Source organism: Octodon degus, unplaced genomic scaffold (genome assembly GCF_000260255.1).
Source record: "Octodon degus isolate 3935 unplaced genomic scaffold, OctDeg1.0 scaffold00020, whole genome shotgun sequence".
NCBI classification, from domain to species: Eukaryota; Metazoa; Chordata; class Mammalia; order Rodentia; family Octodontidae; genus Octodon; species Octodon degus.
Window position 1 is genome coordinate 14396860 of NW_004524596.1, and position 21700 is coordinate 14418559.

Sequence of the window (21700 nt, forward strand, 5' to 3'; positions counted from 1 at the left end):
GCACCCACTCCCTTCCCACCCCTTTCTTAATCCTTCTGTCTTCAAGAACCATGGAAATTTCTGTCTCCACAGACCCACAATAAGCCCTCCTTCTCTAGGGCTCAGTTATCCAAATCCAGGCACATGAGGAAGGCATGGGCAACTGAAAGCACGGTTAGAAAATAATGTGTTTTCAAAATTTTTCTTTTAAAAGTATCAAAATAGGATCAAGGATGTAGCTCAGCAGTGCAGCGCCAGCCCGGCAAGTGTGAGGCCCTGAGTTCAATTCCCTATACCAAAAAAATAAAATAATACAAACCACCCCCCTCGTGTGTGTGTGTGTGTGTGTGTGTGTGTGTGTGTGTGTATTTTAGGGAAGGGTCTATACTGCTAGATCAGACTCATAGTGATCCCCCTGTTTACAGCCTCTTAAGAGCTAGGATTACAGGCATATACCACCACACCTAGTCTCAATTGCCATCTCAGCATACCCTGGGCGCAGAGCCAGCACGGCAGGGCCTGGGATCGAACCCATGGCCTCTGCGCCTGCTTGCGGGCACTTTAATCCACTGAGCTATTTGGCCGGCCCTAAAAAACAAACAAACAAAACAAATAAAAAAAACTCTTTAAAACTATATAAATAATCACAATAGAAAAAAATACAACTTTGTACCTCTTTTATCTTATTGTTTATAGCATTGCTGGTATTTTAATTTAGAGGGTGCTGTGGCTTGTATCTCGATGTCCCCACAATGTCTCATGTGCTCATAGGCAGGGCTATGCAGAAGGGGTTAGATGTAGGTGTGTGAATGTGGATTAAGGATGTGTGATAACTAGATTGACCCACTGGTTGGCTTAGCACAGTTCTGGGTGTGGCGAATGGGAAGGCCTATGCTGAGTGTTGGGAGCCCAGCCAATAGGCCTGCAGCCTGAATGGAATGAAGAGGGGAAGGGAGGCTCTCTGCTGCTGCCTTGCTGTCTCCTGCCTGCCACCCCATGGGCCGTTTCTCCTCTGCCATGCTGCCCTGCCTTGGAGTCAGCTGACTATGGACCGAAACCTCTACAAACTGCAAGCTAAAGGAAACCTTTCCTCTTTGGAATTGTGGATGCCAGTTATTTTGCCCCAGAAGTGAGAAAAGTAACCAAGACACAGGGAAACTGTAATTTTTTCAAGATTTAAGTCCTTTGAGACTAAAGATAGCTTAACATTCTCTAACAATTTGTCCAGTGACAGCTGCCTCTCACATCGAGGGCTTTAACCATATGTATCATATCTATGGTTATACAACTATTTCCTGTTTCGCTTCTGAGTCAGGCATTTTTTTTCCCTCTACATGGATAAAGCACACAATGCATAGAAAACCAACCTTAAGGTCCACGTCTTCATAGATCCTTTACATTCAAGCTCCCCTCTCCCTGAGGTAGTGGACACCATGGTATGCCACTGTGCTCCCCTCCAGGAGTGTAGAGGGTGCTGCCGGCTGTCAGTGCTCCCCAGAAATCCGCCACCAACTGGAGAGAACTCTCAGCTACTTCCAAGGACTGTGGATGTGGATAATCAGCGTCTATGCCGCTCATCCCAACTCGGGACAACTCTGGAGATCATCACAGCACCAATTTTCCTGTGGGATTGGCTAATGCCTGAATGAGGCCCTGTGCAGTCCAGCTACCCTGCTCTGCCTACCCGCCCCCCTCGTTTTCCTTCCCAAGTGTGGATCCCAAGAGCAGTACCCCCTAAATATGCCGCCTACTCACCTGCATCCCCAAGTCCACTTCCAGGACTTGGGGATGCAGCCTACTTGACAAGGTAGGCTCATTTGGTTTTTATTAATTCTGATTCGACCTCTAGTTTTAATTACCTGGGCTCCATCTGTGACTAAAGTGACTGAACAGCCTGATTTGCCAGGATCAATGCATTATGGACTTTAATTCCTACAAATCACTAATAGCAATGTCTTTTTCCTTTAAAATATTCCCAGTTTGAACAATAAATTATATAGCCACCTTATCACACCGATGGACAGAATTTCCCAAGCATGAGCCTGAGCCGTTCTGCAAGGCTCTGTCTCCTGCCCCTACCTGCTTCCCCCCAGGACACCTGCGTTGCCATAGCAAAGGCATGCAGTTGGTGGCTCAGCCCCACGCTCAATCCCCCTCTGGATGAGCTGATGCTCACACCCCAGTGCCGACAACCTCCTCCATGCCCTTTGGTACCATGGCTCCCATCAGCCCTGCAGCTCTTGGCCATTGCAATTGGCCCCAGTGGCCCCAGGAGGCCCCCTTGGATGCTCAGCCCAGGCAGAGCTTCAGACCCCATCCTGGTTGTCACTTCCATGTTGGAATCCTGTGACGTAGGTAAGGAACCTTGTTCCCTCTGCTAGTACACATTCTTTTCTTTAATTTTTTTAAAAAGTCTTTTATTTATTTATCTGTTTGGTACAAGGTTTCACTGTGCAGCTCAGACCCAGAGTGATCCTCCTGTTTCAGCCTCCCCAGCACTGGGATTACAGCCATGCACCACCATGCCTGGTTTTGGTGGCCAGCATAGCCTGCCTGGGGTTCTGGGGCTGGCACAGCATGCAGTACCAGGAATCAAACCCGGGTCCTTGCGCTTGCCAGGCAGGCACATACACTGCCAAGCTATATCCCCAGGCCTCAGTACACATTCTTACACCAGCTCCTTCCACAGAAGAGTGAGCTGACCTTATGTGGGTACGGTGGGTCTCGTTTCCTCCACAAAACCCTTACCCACTCACAGTCACATATAGGTGATCACGGTGGTCAGATTAGGTTAGGGTTCAATAACTGGAGTCCGAATCCGAACCTTACTTGGAATCCTTGTTCCTACCTAATCCAAATGGTTCATGTTCTTTTTCCAGAGATTTCCTCAGAGTCTATGTGAACTGGCACAGACAGATGTGAGGAAAGTGAAACCTGACTCCACATAACCGAGGCATACATGCGGGCAGTCCCTCCTCGGTGTACTAATGCAGAGCCATAACAGTGATGGGGAACTTGAAACCAGATAAAGTGGTCTTAATAATCGCGGGGATGGACCACAGTCTCTCTGTGACCTTTAAGCATTTTTATCAAAACATTAAAAGCTCTCACTGTTGGTAATAATTGCATAAGGAAATAGAAAATTAATAACAATAATATTTACTTATGCTGTAATTTAAACCATGAGAAACATTGATATGACAGTGTTTTAGTCCTGTGTAAAAAGCTCTCAAAAGTAGTTACAGTCGTCCTTGCCTTGTCGCTCTCGTTGTGTAACTTGTGATATGGAATAAGCATCTCTCCTGTGCTGTGGAGGATGGATGGCCATGCTTTAGGCCTGGGTCTGCTTTTGATATTTTGTTCTTTGCTCTTGTGACGTATCCTTCAAAGTGAAGTTTTCTGCAGCCATCACTTGGGCTCTGGGTGCAAATTTCACAGCAGCATTCCTGGCTCGGCCAGTCGCTTCACCGGTAGCTTGATATCAGTTCAATCATATAAAAAAAATGTTTAGTACAGGGTCTCGCCACACAGCTCAGGTGTGCAGTGATCCTCCGGCCTCAGTCGCCTCAGTGCTGGGATTACGGGTGTGCACCACCAAGCCCGGCTTCAGGCAGGCACACTGTGCCTGCTGTTCTGGGGATCCGACCCAGGGCCTTGCCCAGCCAGGCAGGCACGTAGACCACTGAGCCGTCTCCCAGCCCCAGTGATCAGTTCAATTCCGAAAATATAAAAACAGCCTTTACAAGGTTCCTCTTTGGTCATTTGAGGTCACCATTTGCTTTCAGTATGACAACTAATTTCAGTGCTTTGACCTGAATGTTAGCCAGACTAGCTAGGATTTTCAAGTATTAGTCTTTGACTCCAGCTAGACGAAAATGCTCTTTTGGACGATAGGCAGCCTTTGGTGTCTGGTGATTTCAACTACAAAGATGTTGACGTGACTTTACCTTGTTTCATGTACTTGCTGGACTTGTCGAGGATGCCTGGTACCTTTGGGTTCCTGTAGGTCTATGTATCTTTGCTCTGTTACTACTATTTTCAAGTCTTCTGATCACATCCAGTTTCATTTGCAGTGCTATTGCCTTGGTCTTTGTTTCTTTGTTGCACTTTTAATTTTGTTACCTTAATCTCTATGGATTACCCATCTCTGTAAAATCTCATTCAGATTTATCCCTAGTGTTACAGTTTGTGTCTTCACGTTCTCTCAAAGCCTCATGCAGCCATGGGGCGGCTTCTAGAGTTTGTGATTAATTCATGATCTAGTGCTGGGATTATGGGTGAGTGCTATGCCCACTCTTGGGTGGGTAATCTACATACAAATGTAAGGAAGAGAGAAAGGCTTGCTGGCTGCCATGGCTGCTGATCCTTCCTTTGCTCTTTGCTGTTTTCTGCTGCCATGAATGGCTGCCCTCTGCCGTGTACCACTCTGCCTTGGAGCCAGCCAAAGATGAACTGAAATCTCCACTACCTGTGAGCTAAATCAACCTTTCCTTCCTTAATTTTGGGTGTTGGGTCTTTTGTCCTAGCAATGAGAGAAAAGTAACTGAGACAGAAGTTGGTTTTGAGAAGTGGGAGTCTTTGCTGTGACTCTCCTTGACCATGTGGTTTAAGCATCTGTGGGAATGGCTTATGGGGAGAGAGAGGAAAGGTTCAGAGATGTTGCTTGAAAGAGGAGCACTGGAACACCATTGGCTGTACGGGAGATTCTGATCAGAGCTCGGAAGATCAGAAGGCTGATGGGAATCCTGCCTGTAAAGACCAGATTGGGGAGGTTTATGCTGGGAAGAAGGACTGCATTGTTTGTTGGTCTCTAGGCAATGTGTGTTGTGGCTTGGTAGAACATTTGTCTGCATTTTGCCTGTGTCCAGAGACTTTGCCTGAGACTGGATTAAATGTGGAAGACTGGTTAATCTCACAAAAGAAATTTCAAAGCAATCGAATGTTGATTCATTGGCATAGCTATTATTTGGGGCTTCTAGTCAGATTTATGTTGAGAATCAAGAGCAAAGAACTCAGCAGGATGATATAAAATGTTGTGAGTTTGGCCAGAAAGAAAGTGTCAATAAAGCTGTGGAATGCAGCAAAAGAGCTGAGAGGATCTCCATTGCTCAGAAGAAACAAGAGAATGTAAAGGATGGCCTGAGGGCATCACAGGAGGTGGCAGGTCTCCGCCCTTTGTAGCATCAGAACTACAAGGGTGAGGGACTTTGCTTTGAGGAGAAAGCTGCAGAGTGCCGTGTTCCAGAATGGTGGTGGCAGCCACACCAGGTTCCAGAACAGTGGTAGCACAGAAAACTTATTCCTCAGAACCAGGTTTAGAGTGCTCAGCAATCCAGGCACTCAACCACTGCAGCCAAGAGAGAAGAACACCTGGCTACTGCTCCAGCTGGCAGCAGCCCTTGCCATCATCCACGTGGCATTGGTACATGCAGAATGCAGGAGTTCTGATGTTAAGAAGGCTTCCACATAGATTTCAAAAGGCCTGGGAGGCCAGGCAGTGTGCCCCTGAGAGGGCACTGTGTAGAGCTGTGAGTGAGAAGCCGAACATGAGTGGAAACCCAAGAAGTTTGGAAAATCCAGGACCATGAATTGTCTGAGGAAAGCTTCAAGAAGGGAGCAGAGCCAGCCTGGGAGAGAAGCCCTGGGAGCTACAACCAGCAGGACTATTTTTGGTCCTAATGCTTTGTGTCCTGTTTTTTGTACCTTTTGGAATAGTAATACTTTTCTTGTGCCATTGAATGTTAAATGTGCTTAACTTTTCATTTGTACAGGGGCTCATAGCCAAGAAGAGTTTGCCTTAGATCTTGGAGGAGACTTGGGAATTGGACTTTTCAGGAATGCTGAAACTGTTAGGACTTCGGCAACTCTTAGAAATGAACTAAATGCCTTCTGCATACAGGAATATGTATGAGTCTTTGGGGGTATGAGGCAGAATGTTATGGTTTGTGTCTAGTTGTCCCCTTAAAGCCTCATCCACTCATGGGGCAGCTTCTAGAGTTTGTGATTAATTTATGATCTAATGCTGGGATGTGGGTGTGAGTGCAACACCTGCCCTGGGGCAGATGGCCTGAGTACAATACAGGAAGGGAGTGAGGCAGAAGGAAGGGAGAGAGGCCCGCTAGCTGCTGCAGCTGCTGCTCCTTCCATTGTCCTTTGCTGTTTTCCACCACCTTGAATAGCTGCCCTCTGCTTTGTGCCACTCTGCCTTGGAGCCAGCCAAGTGTGGACCAAAACTCCATTAACTGTGAGCTAAATTACTTTTCCTTCCTTAGTTTTGAGTGTCCAGTATTTTGTCCCAGCAACAAGAGAAAAGTAACTGAGACGAGGAAACAAGGCAGAAACAAAACTTCCCACTTTGCCACCTGGGCTTGAGCTGAATAACAATGTTTAGCGACAAACGACAGAGAGACACTGAGAAAAATGACCTGATCAGGCACATCCTGAGTGTATCTAGATTCATATAGTACAATAATACAGTGCCTCAATTCATGCATCTTTCTGTTCATGAACAATTTGGTTCATAAATAGAAACATTCAGCGAGCTGGGCGCAGTGGTGCATGTCTGCAATTCTGGCACGTGGGTGGCTGAGGCAGGAAGATTGCCAGGAGTTCAAGGCCAGCCTGTGCTTCAGAGTGAATTCGAAGCTAGCCTGAACTATATATCAAAAACCTGTCTCTAAAAGAAGAAGAGGAGCATGAAGAGGAGGAGGAGGAAGAAGAGAAGGAAAAGAAAGAGAAAGAGGAGGAGGAGGAGGAAGCATTCAGCAAAATTCTGCTTCCTTTCACAAACTGCATCTGGTGATCCACATGACAGCTATGGTCATTATCTGCTTGCAAACATGAATGCAAGTATCTTCCTCAGAATTGTGGAACAAATTAAGTTTATGAACCAAGGATTAAATTCATAATTTGTGAGTGGCAGTGAGGTATGTAGTATGCAACATTAATAAAGCAATCTTTGCTTTGCATGTCACGGGCGTGCCTAAATTTAGTTAAATACTATAGGTCCCTAACAACTTGGTTCCAATCCTAGTGAAGTTGGTATTTGGTGTAGTCAGCATTTACAATGGGAAAAATTTAATACAGGACACATAATTTATAGGATTATTTTATAATATTCACCCAAAAGTCAAGTACAAAAGACTGTGGGAGATTCAGCCACACACTAGACACCCAAAAAATCCAGCTGAGGGCTTGGATCCCGTGGCAATGTTCTGCATGAGTCCAGCTGAATGCCTAGAGCCCATGGCAATGTCTCATGAAAATCTATGGCAAGGAGCTGCTCTGGGAAGGCCCAAAGGTCACTGGTAACAGCTAGAAAGTCTGAGCCAGCGGGATGAAGGGTCTGTGCCAGCCGGCTGAGGAATCTGTGCTGGAGCCAGGAAGCGATGCTCAACAACCAGAACTCCCCTTAAGAGAACCACAGCCATCCTTGGACAAGCTCCTCCGATGATGTTTATAGCCATGTTCATATCAGGAAAAGCAGCATGACAAGCTTCTCCAGGAGAGCCAACAGCATTTGCACCTTCCCCTCCAGTTCTCTCTTCATGCTGTAGGCAACGATCCTCAGCAGGGCCCCGCACGCCCCAAACCACCCTGACTCAGTTCAGCTGAGTGCTCCAAGTTCACCATTAGTTAATGTACCACAGTATTTTATGCAATTATAGTTAATACGGTGTGGTGATTGAAATTTGAAGCAGGTCATTAGACAGTGGTGGTATTGAAACAGAAATTGTGCAAATCAGTGTTATGCAAAGTAGGACCAGCTTTATTAATGTTACTTACCAAACAGTTCTGAGCACATTCACAGCATGGCCTTCACCTTCCTTCTGGGTGGGTGGACTCCACATCAGCAGCCTGGCCAGTGGAGCCTGAGCAGTCCCAGGCCGAGGAGGCCATCTACCTCACTGCTGTATTAGCCTAGTACCCCAAGCAGTGATGTACCAATGTGTAGCATAAGCAAGAAGCAACTCTTTGTTTTAAGCCCCTGAGAGCTGTTTGTTTCTGCAGCATGAGAGTCCATTCTGATTGATTCAAAATGTACTTAGGGAAGAAGCCAGGAAAAGGAGATGAGGGAGAATTCAGAACCTGTCCTACTGGTAATCAAATGGTAGAACAGGGAGTATTTTGGATTAGAGTCTCATCATTCTGAATCCCCAAGGAAACAGATGGATCTCGGAATTCAACTTTGATGGTTGTTCATAATATTGTATATTTTGTAGATGGTGAGATACGTTTGGGTGGACAAATGCACCACCATCAATGAAACTGTCTTTCCAAAAATAATCAAATCCCAATTGGATCAAACCTATAGATTCAATTAGAAATTGAATTCAATTAGAACTCAGCAGCTTGTAGTCAGTCAACAGGGTTCCAAGTCAGGGAGCATGGGGTACAGAAAAAGAATCAGGGTTGTGTACTTAATGCAAACATAAAACTTTTGTATGGTGAAAAATGAAAGCTCAGATAGAGACAATAGATTTGTAGTGTAATCATTGTTAAAGGGGGGAACTCTTGCAAACTCTACCCACATCAAGAAACAGAATGCAGCCAGTGCCCAGACCCCCAGCAGGCCTCACCCACCAGATCCACCTCTCTGCCCACTGTGTGTGTGTGTGTGTGTGTGTGTGTGGCCAGCTCAGCCCACCCTGAGGGCAGGGCTGGTACAGCATGTGGTGCCGGGGATCAAATCGTGGTCTCTGTGCTTTGCCTAAGCTTGCCTAAGCAGGCACTTTACACTGCTGAGCTATGTCGCCGGCCCCCGCTCTCCTTTATGAGAATATCCTTCTTCTTTCTTTCGGAGCATTATCACTTCACTTGCACATCCCTCAGCAGTGCTGTACAGTTAGTTTATTTTAAAATATTTTTCTCTTTTATTTCCAGACTCCCCCCTCCACAGTCTACCCTTTCCCTTTGATTCATTGGTCATCTATTTATTGCATCATTGATGGAGTTTCCCACAGTGTAGATTTTGTATTTGCATCCCCTTTGTTGTCAGTATGTTCCTTTGACCCACCCTTCTGTCTCTTGTAAATTCCTAATTGAATCTATATGTTTGATCCAATTGGGATTTGATTATTTTTGGAAAGACAGCTTCATTGATGGCGGTACATTTGTCCACCCAAACATATCTCACCATCTACAAAATATACAATATTATGAACAATCACCAAAGTTGAATTCTGAGATCCATTCATTTCCTTAGAGTTTCAGAATGATGAGATTCTAATCCAAAATACTCCCTGTTCTACCATTTGATTACCAGTAGGACACTTCAGACTGGAAAACTAGGGCAAGCTGATGGGAAAATTCTTGATATCCACTCCCCACACCCCTTCCTCCAGCCAGGGCTCAAAACTCTGTTGTATCCAGGTAAGTTGCTAAGGAATCAATTTGGCAAAACTGTTGTCAAGGCCAACATGGCCACCCCCAGCCCAGCCTTCTCGCTAGGTCCTCTGTCCCCCTGTCAGGTCACCCCGTTCCATCAGGGACTTTCCCCGCCTCCCTTCTTCACTGGAGTCCATCTTCAAGAAGGGAAGGTCCTCATTTCCTCCCACCCTTTAAGAGGTGAGTTCCACAGTGTCTCTCTCAAACATTCTCACTCAGTCCTCTCAGGTTTGAAAGCAGGTGTCCTCAATCCCAAGTCCACCCTGCAGGTGTGTTTGATTTGGGCCAGCACAGGGTACTTTTACTTGTTGTTTTGGCTTGTTTCTAAGCTGAAGGAGACCGTACATACATTCTCTCCAGTTCATTCAGAGCCCACGTCCCCGTATGTGTCATGTCCCTCCTGTGTCCAGCATCCCCTTTGCACTTCCATTGCTATCTTACTCAGAGGTAAGAAGGTATCATTAGCCAGTGTAAAGAGACATGACAGGCCTGGAGGATGCTGATGTTGAAGGGCCTGCAGAAGGCACAGACGGGTAGGAGACAGACATCAAGTGCTCCGGCAAGGAGAGTGCAAGGCCAAATCAGTGTCCCTGAGGGGAAGAACCTGTCTGGGGGCCTCTCCAGCCAGCCTGGCAGAAGCTAAAACGCATATGTCTTTTTCTTCCCCTTCACAGAGACAGCATAAGAAAGCATGACAAAATGAGGCCTAAGATAATATTTGGGGAGAAAGTTTATTTTTTTATGGTCTGTTTGCATTATACCGTCGGGCAAATAGAGGCGGAGAAAGACTTGTCCCAAATGGCAGGATGGGAGAAGCACAAGTCCAATGTCAATAGTTAGAAATACAAGTGTTTGGTTTCATTAAAGTTCTTCAAAAACATTTCTTCTTTCCTTTTCCTGAGGGAATTGAAGAGAAGGGAATGCAGGGCAGGAGACAGGGAGGGAGGTGGGGCCAGCCCTACCCACCGGCAAGGAGGCTTGTCTGGAGGAATTTGCATCTTTGGCCAGCTTGGGCGGTTGGCAGGCCTACCCGAGCCCGGACAGCTGGCTGGAGTCACCCTGGCTTCCGTGACTGCTAGCCATGGGCAGGTGAGCCAGAGCCTTAGCATTCGACCGTAAGCACACTTGGTGCAAATGGACAAATAGTCCAATCAGGGCCACCCCAGGGAAAATGATTTGATGTCTGTATTCTTCTCTGGCCCCATTTGGTTACAGCTGTCCCCTTTTCCTCCCTGCCATCATGCTGGTCTACTGCCAGGCATGAGTTGGTCATATTGCAGAGGCAGAAGGAGGTGGGTTGTATTAGTTTTCTTAATTTTGTGTTTTGTTTTGTTTTGCTGCCCTTGTAGAGATTAAACTCAGGCTGTCATAGTAAGCCACACCCTCATCCCTTTTTGTTATTTTTATTTTGAGACAAGGTCTTGCTTTAGCCACTACATTGCCCAGGCTACTCTTGAACTCCCCATCTTCTCCCCTCAGCCTCCCCAAATTCTGGGATCATGGGCACGCATCCCCACACCTGGCTGAGGTAGGGCGAGTACGCTGGCCCCCGACATGCAGACTGGGTTTTGCGGTTCTCACGCCAGCTCTGGCACCAGTTCAATGAGTCACCTCGGGCAGATTCTTTGTGCTTTAGTTTGTTGCCTGGAAATGGAGAGATGCTGTCAATATCATACGGGCTGTGGAGACTCAATGGGAAAAGTGCTTACGGGGCCCAGCATGGAGTAGGTGGACAGAACTCTAGGATTTTTAGCTCCCTTTTGTCTGCCCTTGTCCTGTCATTACATACCACTGCTCAGAATCCCACTGGATTTGTTCAAATAGTACATTGTACACACAAAAAAGATGAAAGTGGATTTTTTTCCCCAGGCCATTTTGCTCACATCCTGAGACTGCCGGAGACAGATGAAGCATGGCAGATTCATTTGACTGGTGGAGGAAACTTCAAGGCAGCCCAATGTTGAGGCTGTGGCACCTACATGGGGCTTTCAATCAGCTCAACATTGAAAATTGAGTACAAACGCCACAGCTAAATGATTTTAAAGTTTTGAGTTTCACCAGAAAGAAAGTTCTTATAAAGTTGGGGCCTGTTAAGTTTTGGCCTACAGGACTTTGAGTTGCTGAAAAAATTCAAAAGAAGGCAAATACTCTAAGTTAGGATAGGAGGAAGGATACCATCGTTCATGCTGCAAAAGTGAAGGACCCCACCCTTTACTCTGCCCAAGTGAAAGACATTGCTTTACAAAGAGCTCCAGAGCACCCTGGTGGAGAACAGCCACCTGTTCACTTGGTTCCCTGGGGTTTAGTTCCCCCTGTTCAGCAACCTATCCACTGAGAGGCCTCTGCAGGCAGAATTCAAGGAAGCCTGACTGCTGCTTGAGCAGGTGGCAGCCCTTGGCATCATCCACGGGCATGCAAGGTGCAAGAGCTGTGGAGTCAGGTGGTTTCCATCCAGCCTGTAGAAGACCTGGGCAGCTGGCCTGAGCGCCCATGACAAGACATGAAGCTGTGAGAGTGATGCTCATAGGGCAGCAGGGGCCCCCAGGAAACTGGAGCAGCCAGGAGCCTGGAATGTCTGAGAATAGCCACAGACAGTAAAAACGGTTACCCCAACGCAGAGGCCACGGGGGCTTATGCCAGGTGGTGCCATGGAGACCAGGCCATTCAGGGCATTTGGAGGCCACCTCGCACCACAGCTTGCCCTAGTGAAAGACACAGAAGTACTGGATATAATGTCTGCCCTGCTGAGTTTCAGTGCTGCTTCTGTCCTGTTCTCTTCTATCCCTCCTCTCCTCTCCTTTGGAATGGGAGTGTTTGTCCTGTGGTGTCGTGTGTTGACTGTGTGTGACTTCTTTGGTACGTCTAGAGCTCACAGTTCAGAGTCTGCCTTAAGTCAGAGGAGATTTGAGGCTCAAACTTATGAAACTGTTAAAGCTTTGCCAGCTCTTTGAGATGGACTAAAGTCATTTGGCCTAAAGAGTTGTGCTTGAGTCCTTTGGTGTCTAGGGGAAGAATATTATGGTCTAGCTCGAAATGACCCCTAAAGCCTCACGTGTTTGTAAGGTGACTGGATTTGTTGTTAGGAAGTTGGGTGTAGGTAGGAGAAGTAAGACCCTGGGCATCTCCCTACCCAGCTCTTCCCCTGATTCTATTTCTGGCTTCTGTGATAGAAGCAGCTTTCTTCCACCCAGCGCCCTTCTCCAAGCCTTCCTGCCTCATGGAGCCAGTCAGAGAAACATGAGCCCAAATTCACCTCTCCTGTTAGTATCAGGTTTCAGGTATTTTGATGCAGAGATGAGGAAAGTGACTAAGGCAGAACCCCTGCTCTGCTGCCTCCCAGGCCTCAGTCTCCCTATCAGTGAAATGCAGGTAGTTATTACTTTGTACTCAGACTATCAGCGAGTTAGGCAAAAGCCTCTCTGAACAGCACCCGGCTAGGGCTAGGGCTAGGGTTCGGGTTGGGGTTAGGGTTAGGGTTGGCTATCATTACCAACAGTGCTCTGGCGTCCCCAGACCTCTCATAGACACCATGGGAGCTAACAGAAACCCCCAGGGCTTGGAGAAAGCTGCCTTCTGAGCAGACCTGGGCCAGGAGAGGTGGCCTTGGATGTCCTCACCCTTACTCTGAAAAGTGGGACTCGCTCCCCAGCCCCACCCAGCTCCACCTCACCACGGCAGGATAGCTGAAGATGTGCTGTCGGCCCTGGACAGCCACACCCCACAGCACAGTGCAGCCTGGAAGGCCGGATGTGGCCTGTTTTCCCAGCCAGACACTCCATTACCGGGGTGCATTTCAGTCCTGCTCACCTTATCAGCTCCTCACCTTCCGCTGCCGCGTCCCTCCCTTCCTCCCCACCAGGTGTTTGTTTTCACAAGGCCTGGACTGCGGAGGTGAGCAGTGACCTGCTCTGGTGAGGAATCTGCTCATTGCTCCTTATCCCCGCAGTGGGGACCTGACTTGCTACTCCTCCCTGCCCCAAGAAAAGCCATCTTGAGTGATGCTGGGAGGTGAGGAAGGGGCTGCTCAAACTGCCCAGCCCAGGCCTGCAGCAGTACCAAATCTCTGAGAAAAGCATCTTTCTCTGGCAACAACCAGGAAAGAGAGAAATAGCTGGCGGTGAAGGATAAAGCAAGGTCTGTGCTGAAGTTACAGACACCGGAGTGACCAAGCCTGCCCTCTACTCCTTCACTTCCTGTGCTGCCTCCTGCCTGCCACACCCTCCCCCAGGCAGATGGTGGGCTCAAGTTGAGAGTGCCCCCTGCGCCAGATCAGAAACGTCCTTGTTAGGTTATGGCCTCGGAGGAGTGAAGGCAGACTCCATCTTGAACATTCCTTCACCCAACAACTCCAGGAAGTTCAGGCGGGGCTCATCCTCCTCCCCTGGGTCCTTTGTCCCCACTGGCACTCCCCTGCTGCTCTTATTGCCACCCAGCTACCTTGTCTGCCTCATTCTCCTCCCCAGAGGACAGAGTAGGGCTTCACCCTTACTGGCCCACTTTGCCGAGCCCAGCAGGCTGGAATTCTCCAAAAATAAGCTCAGAGAACATCAATGATCTAATAATCCTAGATCCTAGATCTAACCCAAACCAAATGTCTAATCCTAAAACAACCAGTCTTGCCACCACCACCCCAGCCCAGCCAGGTCCAGGTCCAGGTCCAGGTCCAGGTCCTCCTGCCTACTCTGTGCACCTGCCAGCAAAGACCCTCTCAGGTGAGGCGTCCCAATAGCCTTCTCATCCCCAAGGCAGACGGAAGTGGAGAAAAGAAAGGGAAGGTGTAGCGCAGATGCAGCAAGCAGCTGCCACAGGGTCTGCACAGACCAAAGGGCAGGGAGGCCCTTAAGGCCTCTCCTTAGAGACGCCCCACTAGGTGTGACCCTTGAAGAGAGGGTCCTCGCAGCCAGAGTGAAGGAAGCGAGGCCAATCTCCGAGCTGAGGCTAAGGTCTAGAAGTTGGGCACAGGTGCCTGGCACTAGCTCGCATGCCACTCAGTCTCCTAAGATGAAAGGAGGAAGTTTGAGCAGGTGATCCTGAGTCTCTTTCACCGCCGACACTTTCTGCTTTTGAAGTTCTCCACTTCCGTGGCCACCAGTTTTCAGAGGTTCTGAACTTTGGTCCACCCAGCCGGGTCCCATCATGCATGGCACATCGATAGTGCACAAAGCCCAGCACAGTAAGAGCAAGCCTTCCCGAATGCTGACCAGGCACCTTGAACCATCAACTCATCTCCTTCCTGCAGCAGCACGAAGCCCAGTACGCCCATTTCCCAGGTGACGCACAGAAGTACAAAGCCTTTGAGACTGCACAGACATCCCCAGTGCTCAACCAACTGGCCCTTTGGCTTTGTAGTTGCTGAGGTTGGGCTCTGAGCCCAGATACTAAATGGCCTCCTCATAGACAAGAAGCTATGATGCCCATAACAGACACCATAGCCCAAGCCAAATGGCTGCCAAGAGACGAACACATAAGCAAAGGCAGTCGTCCATCCATTTGATGGAATATCATTCTCCCTTAAATAAGATGGAAGTTCTGACATGTGATATGCCATGAATGACATTTGAAGATGTTGTGTGGACTGAAATAAGCCAAACACAAAAGGACAAATACTGTATATTCCTGCTATATCAAGCATGTAAAAGCCAAATTCATCAAGACAGAAATGGGTTAGCAGTTACCTGGAGCTGGAGGGAGGGGATGTTGGACATTGTATTGCTTAATGGGGACAGAGTTCTGCTCAGCGTGATGCAAAAGCTATAGAAATGCAAGCGCTGAGGGTTGTACAACTTTGGGAATGTGCTTAATGCCACCGAAGCATACACTTACAAATGGTTGAAATGGCAGATTCTGTGTTATGTGAAAACCAAATGCTAAAAATAGGTCTAGTAGGATATGTCGAATTTTTGGTGCACCTTCAAGGCCCTTTGTACCACATGCTTTGTGCAAATCTTTATTTAACCTTCAGGATCGCGTTAGCGGGGCAGGCTCCCCCAGTGTCATGCTAACTTCGCAGCAAAGAGCCCACGCCCCAGAACACACACCCTCTCAGGACCCACAAGTGCCAATGGCAGAGCTGGTGCAGACACCCACGGAACTCTGAGACAGGACCAGAGCAGAGGCCACCAGGGAATGTGAGGAACCTCAAAACAAGCCAGGGCGGAGCAGGGCGTGTGGCCTGCCAGCTTCCACGAGTTCCTCATTTGCTTCATCTCACATTTCTCCCTGCATTTTTCATGGGTTTTGTTCCTCTGTTTCACATCACGTCCACACCTCCCTGCCCTGTGCTTCCACTCGCCTCACTGCCTGTGCCCTGGACGCCTCCCTTCCACATCAGCCTGTGGGATCTGGGGCTGACAGAAGCTCATTGTGCACCAAAGGAAAGAGGCTCCGTTTTCTACTAAAGGAGACCCGGCATGCAGCTGTCCTTCACCGTCTGGGGACCTGCCAGGAGTAGGGGCAGCTGGCTGAGGCTGGGCAGTGGCCCCATGACTGCCGGGCCCTGGTGTGTTGCTCGTTTATCACAGTGTCCGCTGGCCAACCACCTGCGTGAGCAGAGTCGAGGTGGTGAGTTTCCTCTGTTTGTTAAGTGCCCATCCCCGCTGACGCATGAAACATTTTGTGTTCAGGTCACCCAGGAACACCAAGTGCATCTCGGTCCTGACCACTTTATTCATGCCCAGGCAGAGCCTTCGAGGGCATTAGCCAAGATTCCAAGGTCCTTAGATACTCCACACACGGAAGAACTCAGGCATGAGAGCCACCTCTTGTTCCAGTCGGCCATGGTGGGGCTTCAGGCCTGTGCCCTACCACCCATGCTCCCCACCCTCTTTCCCAGGATTCTGCTCCTTGGGCTCAGATAGTGACTCTACGTACCCGGAAGATAAACATCACTGCACAAGAACCCGCAAGGCCAAGCGTCAAGCCAAGAGATGGTGCATGTGGGAATTCCAAATTGCAGGAATACTGAAGGCAGCAGCTGTAAACACACATCCCTTTAATCAGGTCCAGGAAAGGGAGCCGAGGGATTAAGGCTGAGGTCCCTTGTGCCTTCGGGAGAGTCGTGGGTGCTGGAGCTCTCTGATGTCTGTCCACTTCCTTCACTTACTTTGGTCTTTGTCTTTTTCTTTTTTCTTTTTTTATTGAGTTGTAAGAAATTCTTCATGTATTCTAGATGCAAGTCCCTCTCAGATACACGATTTGCAAAATTTTCTCCCATTTCCACATACTCCTTTTCACTTTTTTCCTTCTCAATTTTTTTCCTGTTCACTTTTTAATGGAATACTTTGAAGCAAATAAGTGTTTCATTTTGATGTCATTCCAAAAACGTTTACTTATGACATGGAAATCAGAGGCAAAAAGATCAGATGTATACATAAGATGACTAGATATCATGAAAATGTAAGAGAATATATCTACTTAAAAGCTGTTTGCAAGTAGACAATTTAAAGAAATAATAAAGTTAATATTGTAAACAATAGTCTTTATGTATATAAACAAGGGCCAGTTGGAAGGTATGGTGGAAGAAAGGTGTAATTTCAATGAAAATTAAAATATAAAATAGCTGGAAATAATCCATAGTGTTATAGTTTGTGTGTATTTGTCCCCCCAAAGCCTCATGCAGTCACTGAGGTGCAGTTCTACAGTTTGTGATTAATTCATGATCCAAGGCTGGGATCATGGATCTGAGGAGTGCTGGGATTATGGGTGTGAGTGCTATGCCCAGCCTGGGACAGATAGCCTGAATGTAACATAAGAGACAGAGTGACAGACTTGCTCTCAGTAGCCATTGTTGCTGTTACTCCTCCCTTTTGGCTCTTGCTTTTTTGCTGTCTTCCAGAAAAAAAAAAAAAAAAAAAAAAAAAAAAAAAAACTAGTGCCCTCTTTTGTATGCTGCTCTGCCTTGGAGCCAGCTGAGTATGGACTGAAACCTCCACTAACTGTGAGCTAAATAAACCTTTCCTTCTTTCATTTTATATGTCAGGTATTTGTCCCAGCAATGAGAGAAGAGTAACTGAGACACATAGAAATGTATGCAGAAAACTTTAAAAAAACTTCTGGAGAGGTGGAGGAAGTCTTGAAAAAGTGGAAAGCTATAAACAGCCCTAAATCGGACATTTCATCATCATGAAAATGTCAGGTCTTTACTGAATCATTTTATAAATCCAGTACAATTTCAATAGGAAGGAAGACCTTTGGGACTCTCCATAGAACTAGAAAAGTTGAGTCTAAACTTCATACAGAAAAATTAAACAAGCAACTATGGCCATGAAAACCAATGAAGGCAGAGTAATAAACAAGCTTTATAGTAGGAATGGAGAAACGAGGGCTTTTTTTTTTTGTCCAGCTCTGTACTAACAAACTAAGGAACTTTTTGTCATTTCTGTTGGAGCTGGAGCTCCTGGTCTAGAGGAAGTCTACTGTTCCTTTCCACTTTGTAGTTTTGAGATGGGCTCCATTACAAGACTGTCAACTCAGATATTCCAGGGCTGTTGGTACCATGTCTGATATACAAGCCCAGGGCAGCTCAGTCTGGGAAAACAAAAATGGTGGAGAAAAGGTGAGCTTCTGGGGCCCTGAGAAGCCCCTTTGCTAAAGAATGGACTCACCCTTGCTGCACTCTGTCCTGCATCGCCCCACAGACTTCACTCAGTAGTTTGACCTGCCTTCTGTCTCCATTACTTGTCCATTGGAAAAGCAAGCAATGTATCTCTCTGGCCTTGGGGCAGCCCATTTCTTAGGAGCCAATCTGAATACAGAAAGAGAGAAGACAGGGGCAGAGGCCCCACAGAGGGAAGGTGAGTCATCTAGCACAAAAAGAAAGTGGAGACACAGAAAACAGTGTCCCTACATAATAGGACATCTCAGCCCGGGGAGTCCATTCAGAGAGAATCACCCCTATTAGCTATGCTAGAAAAACACAGGCTGAAACAGAGAACCCAGAGGGAATGTTCCAGACCTAAATCTAGACTACAGTGGAATTAATAGATCAATCTCTTTAGATGTGAAAGAACAACCATGTTATAGCCTGGGCTTAGTGCTTGTCACTGACCAAAGCAGACTAATTGCACAAGAAGAAAAGAAAAACCATCTCTTCTCTCTCTCTCTGTTCAGTTAGAAAGGACTTTCTGGAGAAGGCAAGATTTGAAAGAGTTCCTAGAAGAGAAGGGAAGGAGATGCTCTACAAAGCTTGTCAGGTTCTGTTTTCTCCAAAACGCAGAGAAGATGAGAGAGAGAGAGAGAGAGAGAGAGAGAGAGAGAGAGAGAGAGAGAGAGAGAATGAGGATAGAGCCTTCACTTTAAAGAAGTCAGGATCAAAGAACTGAGGAAAAAGTAATAGCTCAGGATTTCCAAGCACAATGGAAAAGTCTGTAAGTGTCCTGACAGAGCAAAGCACATTGAACAACTTTCCCTACAGTTGGTGGACCTATTTGTTCCTCAGTCCCAGATCCCTTCCTGGGAGTTTCAGAAGTGACTCTGGGCCTGGTATAACTCTCCACGATATGATACTGTAGGGTGTCTGGTGAATCAGTCTGCCCACTTCCCAGCGTCTTATCCTGCACTGGAAATGTAAATCATGCTTTAGTATCACTAGGGGTCAGGCAGTGGCTCAAATTCAAGTCAAATCATTACTCAACTCTTATCATAAGTCCAGCCTCGTGCTAAAGGCCCTGATGAACCAAAAGGAAGCCAAAGTAGGGTCCACGCTGTTAAAGAGTTTAGAGTAGGAAAAGGAATTCAAATTGGAAAATTGTATGATTTATAGAGTCTCCACATATCCTTAAATATAAGCAAGAGAGGAAGAGGAAGGAAAGCAGAAGGCCAAGGGCGTACGCAGCCTCCACAAGGCAAGAGAAATTCAGCCCCGCTACACACCCGTGTGAGTAAGGCCAGCTTTCCTCCTCCCTGCTGCAGGCCCAAGAAGACCATGCCAGGAGCCAGGGATAGAATGAACTGTGACTCTTCTGGAAGTTCAACAGCAAGTCTCTAAATGAGAGCTCTCTCTTATCCTATCCTTTTCAGTACTACTTGTTTGAAAAAGGAACAGATTTTCCTGTGACAGCAGCCAGAAAATCAGAAAATAAAGCACAGACGGAGTAGCAAGGATGAGCCTGGAAATGAAGTTAAAGTATCCAGGCTTGGAGAAGACACCACGGCCTGGTTTTCTCCTCCAGCAGCTTCTCCGCTTAGGGAGGTGGCAGACTCAGCTGCGCAGGGGGGTCTGGGGACAGGCCCTTCTCCTGACAGCCACACCCACTGCTCTTCCCACCCACTTCCTCCAAAAGCCTTCTGCAGATGGTGCCTCTCCGTTCCGAGAACCAGTCTGGAGCGGTGATTAAAAGACCAAATTTCCAAGAAGCATTTTTTTCCCCTTGAGCACTTTGGCAAAAGTTCACTAAGACCTAGCGAGCTGTTTCAGAGTGACAATCAAGATGCTGGAGAAAAATTAAGGATTTCCACCAGGCATGAGGCCAGTCCTCAAAAAAGCACTTTCTGGGGGAATGTAAGAGTCTTTGCTCTTTGGAGGAAAATTTCCCCTCTACTGGGGCTCAGGCCTCCCTCCTCTTTCTCTGGTTCCCTCCTTCCCTTCCCTTTCCCAGGGACAAGAGCCATGTCCTTTCCTACCAGGGATCCACATATTGCAGTTATAATGTAACCTGGAAAAAAGAAATAATGAAGGCCTCAGGACCATTCAGGACCAAGTAACCCTGAAGAGTCCTCTCTGCAAGATGCGCTGCTCCTCTGAAAGGACATCTAGTCATCCAGTAGACTTTTGCCCATTTCTGTCTTTGACAGTCATTTCTGATATTTGAGAAATTCTCCCAGAATGCAGTGGGGAAGGATAAAAAGAGGAAAATGAGACAGAGTGTGAAGATAGGAAAGACAGAAAATAGAAACCGCACTTTCAAATTATTGGTGACTTGGTGAAGAAATTTAAAACATGATCAAAATACGGGCCTAGGGAATGATTGTAAGTCGCAGGGACCCATAAGTAGCAAGGGACCATGAACTGAGCGCCCTGATAGAAACTCGTTCTCTTACCATTTCAGGTGCCAGCAGCACAAAGTCAGCAGGACTGCAGGCTCTGCTCCCTCCAGCGGCTCTAGCAAACATTTCCTGGCCTTTTCCAGCCCCAGATAGCGCTTGGTCAGTGGCAGGTGACAGTACCTGCAGTGTCTGCCTCCAACTGCATGTGGCCTTCTTTGTCTGTGTCTTTTTCTGTACTCTTGCTTCTCCTTCTAAGGATGCCAGTAACTGGATTTAAGGCCCACCCTAAATCAAGGATTGTTCCAACTCAAGACCTTTTGACTAATTACACGTGCAAAGAACTTATTTCCAAATAAGGTCACGTTATGCAGTTCCAGGTGGCCGAGGATATGGGCAGTTCGTTATTTAACCTTCTTCACAGACCAAGTAAACTAAGAGACCGATATGGAAGCAGGCAAACCCTGCCATTTGACAATTTTCAAAGTGCCTTCCATTCAAAATAATCAGCGCAGCATGCTGGTCCATCTTTCCTGAGCTCCTACAATTTGGGCACAATACACTTTTCCCCATTATGTACCCTGCACCTGGCTCTCAGTGAACATGCAGTGAATGACACTAGATAGGAGAGACGAGGGTCCACCTGGCCTCCCTGAAAGTGTGGCCCCGCTGCCTCTTTGGGTTAGAGACCACTTCAGTGGCCTTCACCCCGAGGCATGGTGCCGGGGGGGGGGGGGTCCCAAGACCTTCCATTCCACACATGGAAACAGCTTGCTTTAAGGGAATCCAGTTCTTGATGTTCAAATTCCGTGGCTACTTTTCCTAAAATATCTACCTGAGCTTGCTTCTTTCCCTTTCATAACCCAAATTAATAAAAAGAAAGGGGTTCCTCTAATCCATCCTGAACCTTAATTACTATGGTGCCTTGTTCCTAGGAGACTAAAGCCTGAGAAGCCTCAGACATAGGGACAATTTAAAATGTATTTTGGGGTACTAGGGAGATAGCGTAGTGGTCTAGGCCACTGCCTGGCAAGCACAAGGATTGCAGTTCAATCCCTAGTAATGCATGTCATGCTGCTCCCAGAACCTCGGGTGCATCATGTCGGCCCCAAAACTGGGTGTGGTGGCATCCGCCTGTAATCCCAGCACTGGGGAGGCTCAGACAGGAGATCACTACAAGTCTGAACTGTAAAGCAAGACCCTGTACCAAATAAATAAATAAATTTTTCTAATTCAGTCTGAATACACCAAGTGAAGGCACTTTTATGTTAGAAAAGCAACCAGCTAATAATTTTTAAGTCGTGTTTGAACCTTTGTGATACACTTCCTAGAAATTTGAAATCTGAATGAATGT

The 21700-nt window shown here is 47.2% G+C and overlaps 1 long non-coding RNA gene across 1 annotated transcript; it reads right to left on the reverse strand.

Annotated features, from left to right (window-relative positions):
* Window positions 1-3820: 3820 nt before the first annotated feature.
* On the reverse strand, window positions 3821-21419 carry LOC111815713. The gene is made up of 4 exons (XR_002820362.1): window positions 21341-21419; window positions 14173-14177; window positions 14071-14073; window positions 3821-3832 (listed from the first exon to the last, which is right to left on the reverse strand). It is a non-coding gene; the product is annotated as an uncharacterized LOC111815713 (long non-coding RNA).
* Window positions 21420-21700: the final 281 nt, after the last annotated feature.